Below are 6020 nucleotides of genomic sequence, written 5' to 3' on the forward strand. Positions count from 1 at the left end.
AGTGAGGTCATACCCAGGGCCAGCTCCAGTGTTTTTGCCACCCCAAGCAGCAAAAAAAAAAATAAAAAAAAAATTTCTGAATTCTTAAAGTATAGGCCTTTACAGACAGGCCTGAATATCGATATCCTAACATCGATTATGACTTGTAAAGTCCTATATTGTCTGGGACCTGCCTACTTAAGGGATCACCACTTTCCCCGTGCTAAACAGCAGGGGTAGAAGGGGAGCCTGAGCTGGATTTCCCTCCCGATAAAAAAGGGAGGTGACAGCTGGGAGAGCCTTCTCTGTGAGGGCTCCAAGTCTTTGGAACTTGTTTTCCCACTGGGTCCAAAATAACCCAAATTTGGTGACCTTCAGGGCATGCTACAAAAGCTATTTATTTGATAAGGTTTTGGGAGAAGGCTGAAGGCATGCTTTCCATGATAGGGAAGGGATGGAAAAGAATTCCCATTGCAATGACAACTGAATGCTGCTCAGATTTTATTAGGCTATTACTGATGTTAGGGCACCTAGAGCCTGGGAGAGGCTTTTTAAAAATTATTATTATTATTTTAAATATAAATAAATAATTGAAACAAAGATTATGCCACACTGAGTCGAACCAATGATCTTCTAGTCTGTGGTAAGTAGTGCCCATAGTGGCTAGTGCTTTGTGTTTCAGAGGAAGGTATGAAAGCTCCTCAGTTCATCTAACTGGACAGTATTCTGTACCATGGGGATGCATTTCTTCCTGATCTCAGCTGGTGATCAGCTTGTGTTCGTAAGTATTAGTACTGACAGCCTCTGTCACTTCACTAGCCTGCTGTTTCATTTATTTTAACAGTGGATTTGAGAGATTCCTGCAGTGCAAGCACCAAAGAGTTCCTCCTGCCTCTCTGTTAGAAGATAGCGTAGTTAAAGAGATTGCAATTTACCTGCCAGGAGTGACACTGACTGAGGGTATGTCTATACAGCAATCAGGAAGTGTGACTGCAGCATGAGTAGACATACCCAAGCTTGCTCACTAAAAATAGCATTGTAGCCAGGGTGGCATGGGCTAGCCACCTAAGCACAGTCCTATCTGGGACCCTAGGTATGTATCAGGCAGTTAGCGCATGCTGCCACATCTGCACTGATAGTTTTAGCAATCTAGCTCAATCAAAGCTAGCTCGGAGATGCCTACACTTGCTGTCCCAGTTGCAGTGTTGACATACCCTGTGTGGCTCTGAACAGGAGGGGCTCACAGGGGCACAGCTCATGAGCCAGGTAATTATTGCTGAAGGGATATTTATTTGATTGTGTTGCCTGTTTGATACTGTCAGTCTAGCCATGTCTCTGTGTGCCATCCAGCAGTCCATCCAAACATGGTCTGGGGTGGCCTGGGAGTGTATGTTCTCTTTGTGCATTGATTACCAACATTTAGCAATACCACAGCAAAACATGAGACCTTGCATAGTAATATTCATAATCCTCTCTCTCAGCTGATGAAGAAAGCTCTCTCTATAATCAAACCTATGCATGACATAATGTTGGTTGGGATTAAAATGCACTTTCATATTTGTTGCTTAACCCCTTAGAATCGCATGTGCTTGTGTCTGTATTTCTTTCCTGTACCAAAAGGCTGGGATCTGGAGAATACAAGACCCTTTACTAGGATCAAGTTCTCTTTCACAGAGTAGACTATTGATCTGTACCCACTCCTGTATTTTTCTAAGTCCTGGTCACACACCTAGTCAGGCCAACACAGGCAAGGTTGTAAAGTCTAAGAATTCTTTACAGCTAGTGACTTGCTAGAGTATTTTATTTTTTTTGGCATTTTTTCAGAATCTCAAAAACTCCCCCCCCCCCAATTTTTTATAGCAATCTGATAACCAGAGAGAGAGAGAGAGAGAGAGAGATTGATTCAAAGGATGGAACACAAGTCCCTTCAAACCAGTGATACTCAGTCATGACACAAATTGAATCTATTTTTCCCCATGTTAAGTATCCTCACACCTTTTTTGTCAACTGTCTGAAATGGGCCATATTGATTATCACTACAAAAGTTTTTTTCTCCTGCTAATAGCTCATCTTAATTAATTAGCCTCTTACAGTTGGTATGGCAACTTCCACCTTTTCATGTTCTTTGTATGTAGATATAACTTCTTACTATATGTTCCATTCTATGCATCCGATGAAGTGGGCTGTAGCCCACGAAAGCTTATGCTCAAATAAATGTGTTAGTTTCTAAGGTGCCACAAGTACTCCTGTTCTTTTTGCGAATACAGACTAACACGGCTGCTACTCTGAAATCAGACTGTGTTGCAGGCCTTCCAGAAGAAGCACTGGCCTCTTCCAGTAGCAAGAAAGGTTGATATAAACTGCTGGCAACTCTAATTAGAATTACAGGCATGTTTTGCTGGCATGGCAATTTTTGGTGATCTTTAGAACCACAGTTATGGTAATCTTCTTCGATAACTGCAAATTGATGAGAGCTTTGCAGCAGCTGAGCTACATACTTCAGGTGGAATCATGACCCCACTGAAGTCAATGCTGCCATTAAATCTCATGGCTCCAGGTCTGTCCCTCTTTCTGCTCCAGCCTCCCTCCCTCTCTCCTCATCTGTCTCTGCCAGCCCCTCCCCACCACTGCAGTTACTCTGATCACAGCAATGTCCCTCTCCCACCTTCGATTCCCACCAATCCCTCTGCAGTTACTAGTGTTGCCATGGGGGGAGATGAGAGTGTTCATTTTTGACAGGATGGCAGGGCTCCCCATCATGGCAGGAACTGCATATACTTGGCACCAGAAAAATGCACCAGCACAAAGTTTGAACCTCAGAAATGTTTGGTCCCATTGGAGAAAGTGGCATTGCCCGTTTCTGTTACACATTCCTACTGTCCACTCTCAAAGCTCAAACTCCATATTTCCTTCTTAGCCACTGGCTGCTGAGCTACATCTCAACAAGCAGGCTGGAAACCTCATGCCCAAAGTTCTGATCCTGCTCAAATTGGAGTCAATGACAAAACTCACATGGACTTTAATGGAAGCAGGGATAGGAGCAGACCCATAAAGTTTAGCTGGAAGATCATATGGCTTTTGGCTGGCTGAGTAAAGGTGAATTTTACTGCAACTCATTTATTCTACTTACTCTTATGTTTGTACAGAAGGTCAGATCATCCTGGGTGGTTTGCCCATGCTTCGCTGTACTCTACAGAGTACTATGGGGCTTGTGGAACGGAATACTCCCTCCCCCTTCCCTTCCCAGGCACAGGGCAACATAGCACAGCCATCAAGACTGAAGTAGGCTATTTTCCTTCCCAATCTTTAGAAAGATTAAGTCACAGGTTCACTCTCCATTTCCTTCCCCACTGCTCTCCCAGCCCACTCCCCAAAAACAAGCCTCGGCTATGCTGCAGGTGGAGCCCTGTGGAACTCTCTCCGCTCCATTGTCTGAGCCTCCCACATACTGCTGCTGTTCAAGCAAATCTGCCCCATCCCTGGTGCTAAAAGGCTCAAGATTCAAATTTAGACTTTCTTCATCTGCCACAAACTCTTATATCAACTGGGAGGAGGAGTCTGTCCTCCTGGGATTAAAGGGGGTTTGGACACTAGCAGAATAGGGAATGTGTCCACTAGGTAAATCTGTTTGTGAAGGGAATTAGAAGGTTGCATGGCTTGAAATTTCTGGTGAAAGAGGAGGAAGGAGGTTTCTGCAGTGGGTCTGAGGCACAGACATTACAGAATGGATCCTGGTTCCATATGGGGCTCAAACTACTCTCAATGCAGAGTTCTTTTTGCATGAAGCAGATACTTCTCTATGCCACACAGCACTGGATCATGGGTGGTAAACATGACCCTCACATCAGTGGAGGTCCCTTGCATTTTCTTGAAAACAACCCTAGTAACAGATTACATGGTGAGCCACTAGAGTGCAGTAGCAGATCATGTAGACTTTAGTAAAGCTTTTGAGACTGTGTAGCCCAGTAGTTCTCAAACTTTTGTACTGGTGACCTCTTTCACATAGGAAGCCTCTGAGTGTGACCCCCCCCCATAAAACACTTTTTAATATATTTAACACCATTATAAATACTGGATGCAAAGCGGGGTTTGGGGTGGAGGCTGACAGCTTGTGACCCCCCCATATAAAAACCTTACGACCCCTTGAGGGGTCCCGACCTCCAGTTTGAGAACCCCTGGTCTAGCATGACCTTCTCATAAACAAGCTAGGGAAATGCAGCCTAGATGGAGCTACTATAGGGTGGGTGCAAAGCTGATTGGAAAACCGTTCCTAGAGAGTAGTTATCAGTGGTTCACAGTCATGCTGGAAGAGCATAATGAGTGGGGTCCCACAGCGATCAGTTCTGGGTCCGGTTCTGTTCAATATCCTCATCAATGATTTAGATAATGGCATACAGAGTACACAAAGTTTGTGGATGATACTAAGCTGGGAGGGGTTGCAAGTGCATAGGATAGGACTTAAAATTCAAAATGATGTGGACAAACTGGAGAAATGGTTTGAAGTAAATAGGATGAAATTCAATAAGGACAAATGCAAAGTACTTCATTTACGAATCAGTTGCACACATACAAATTGGGAAATAACTGCCCAGGAGTATTGTGGAAAGGAATGTGGGGATCATAGGGGACCACAAACTAAATATGAGTCAACGGTGTAATGCTTTTGCAAAAAAAAGAGATCCTTCTGGGATGTATTAGCAGGAGTATTGTAAGCAAGACACGAGAATAATTCTTCCGCTCTACTCCGCGCTGATTAGGCCTCAACTGGAGTATTGTGTCCAGTTCTCAGTGCCACATTTCAGGAAGGATGTAGACAAATTGGAGAAAGTCTAGAGAAGAGCAACAAAAATGATTAAGGTCTAGAAAACATGACCTCTGAGGGAAAACTGAAAAAATTGGGTTTGTTTAGTCTGGAGAAGAGAAGACTGAGAGGGGATACGATAGCAGTTTTCGAGTACATAAAAGGTTGTTACAAGGAGGAAAGAGAAAAATTGTTCTTCTTCACCTCTGAGGATAGGACAAGAAGCTATGAGCTTAAATTGCAGCAAGGACGGTTTAGGTTGGACATTAAGAAAAACCTCCTAACTGTCAGAGTGGTTAAGCACTGGAATAAAATTGCATAAGGAGGTTGTGGAATCTCCATCATTGGGGATTTTTAAGAGCAGGTTGGGCAAACACCTGTCAGAGATGGTCTAGATAATACTTAGTCCTGCCACAAGTGCCGGGGACTCGACTAGATGACCTCTCGAGGTCCCTTCCAGGTCTATTTTTCTAGGATTCTGTGTTTTCAGCTGTGATGGGCATGAATAGTATATGTAAATACAACTAAGATATATCGTGAAATCTGGAGTTGGAACCTTTGGTTTGGAACTTGAACCCTGTGGAATGATAGAATCAGAGGAAATAAAGACAGATTAGTCCCATCTGGCCCATACCTTGGAGACCAATGTATAGAAGCCACCATGGCAGGCCTTCCGAAAAATTCTACACCTGCATCCAGTCGCAAAAAACTCCACCAGTAACAAAGCATTAAATATTTGCATCAGACTATTAAATAATAATAATAAAACGCCCTTTAACTTAGAGATGCACAAATTACTTGTAACAGTACTACAAACAAGGTAAAAATTGCCTGCCTGAATCTTCTGTGTAGAACATTCCTGTGGGCGAAGTGAGAGGCTCAATGAATCCCTGGAAATTTCCAGTTAGGGCAGAAAAATAAAAGCAGGTGAGTTTCACCTGACTTGGGGGATCTTTTGAAACCAGCGGATGTGGGGCAGGAACCTCCTCACTGCAATCTCCTCCAACAGGCCCTAGGCACCCACATTAGCTCTAGTCATCTGCCAGGCAAAGTCCCCCTGGCCTCAGGCTCTGGAATTCCCTGGGCAGCCTGTTAGCCCACCACCTTTATTGCCACCTTGGAAGGAAAGGCCAACCAATGGGCCCATGCCACCAAAATCCCTCCTGTGCCATTTGCTAAGAACTGAGGACTGCCCATTGGGGATTTCCCTGCATCCCCATGAACTCTGGAGGCACACTTA

The sequence above is a fragment of the Mauremys mutica genome, chromosome 4 (assembly GCF_020497125.1).
Source record: "Mauremys mutica isolate MM-2020 ecotype Southern chromosome 4, ASM2049712v1, whole genome shotgun sequence".
In the NCBI taxonomy this organism is placed as follows: Eukaryota; Metazoa; Chordata; order Testudines; family Geoemydidae; genus Mauremys; species Mauremys mutica.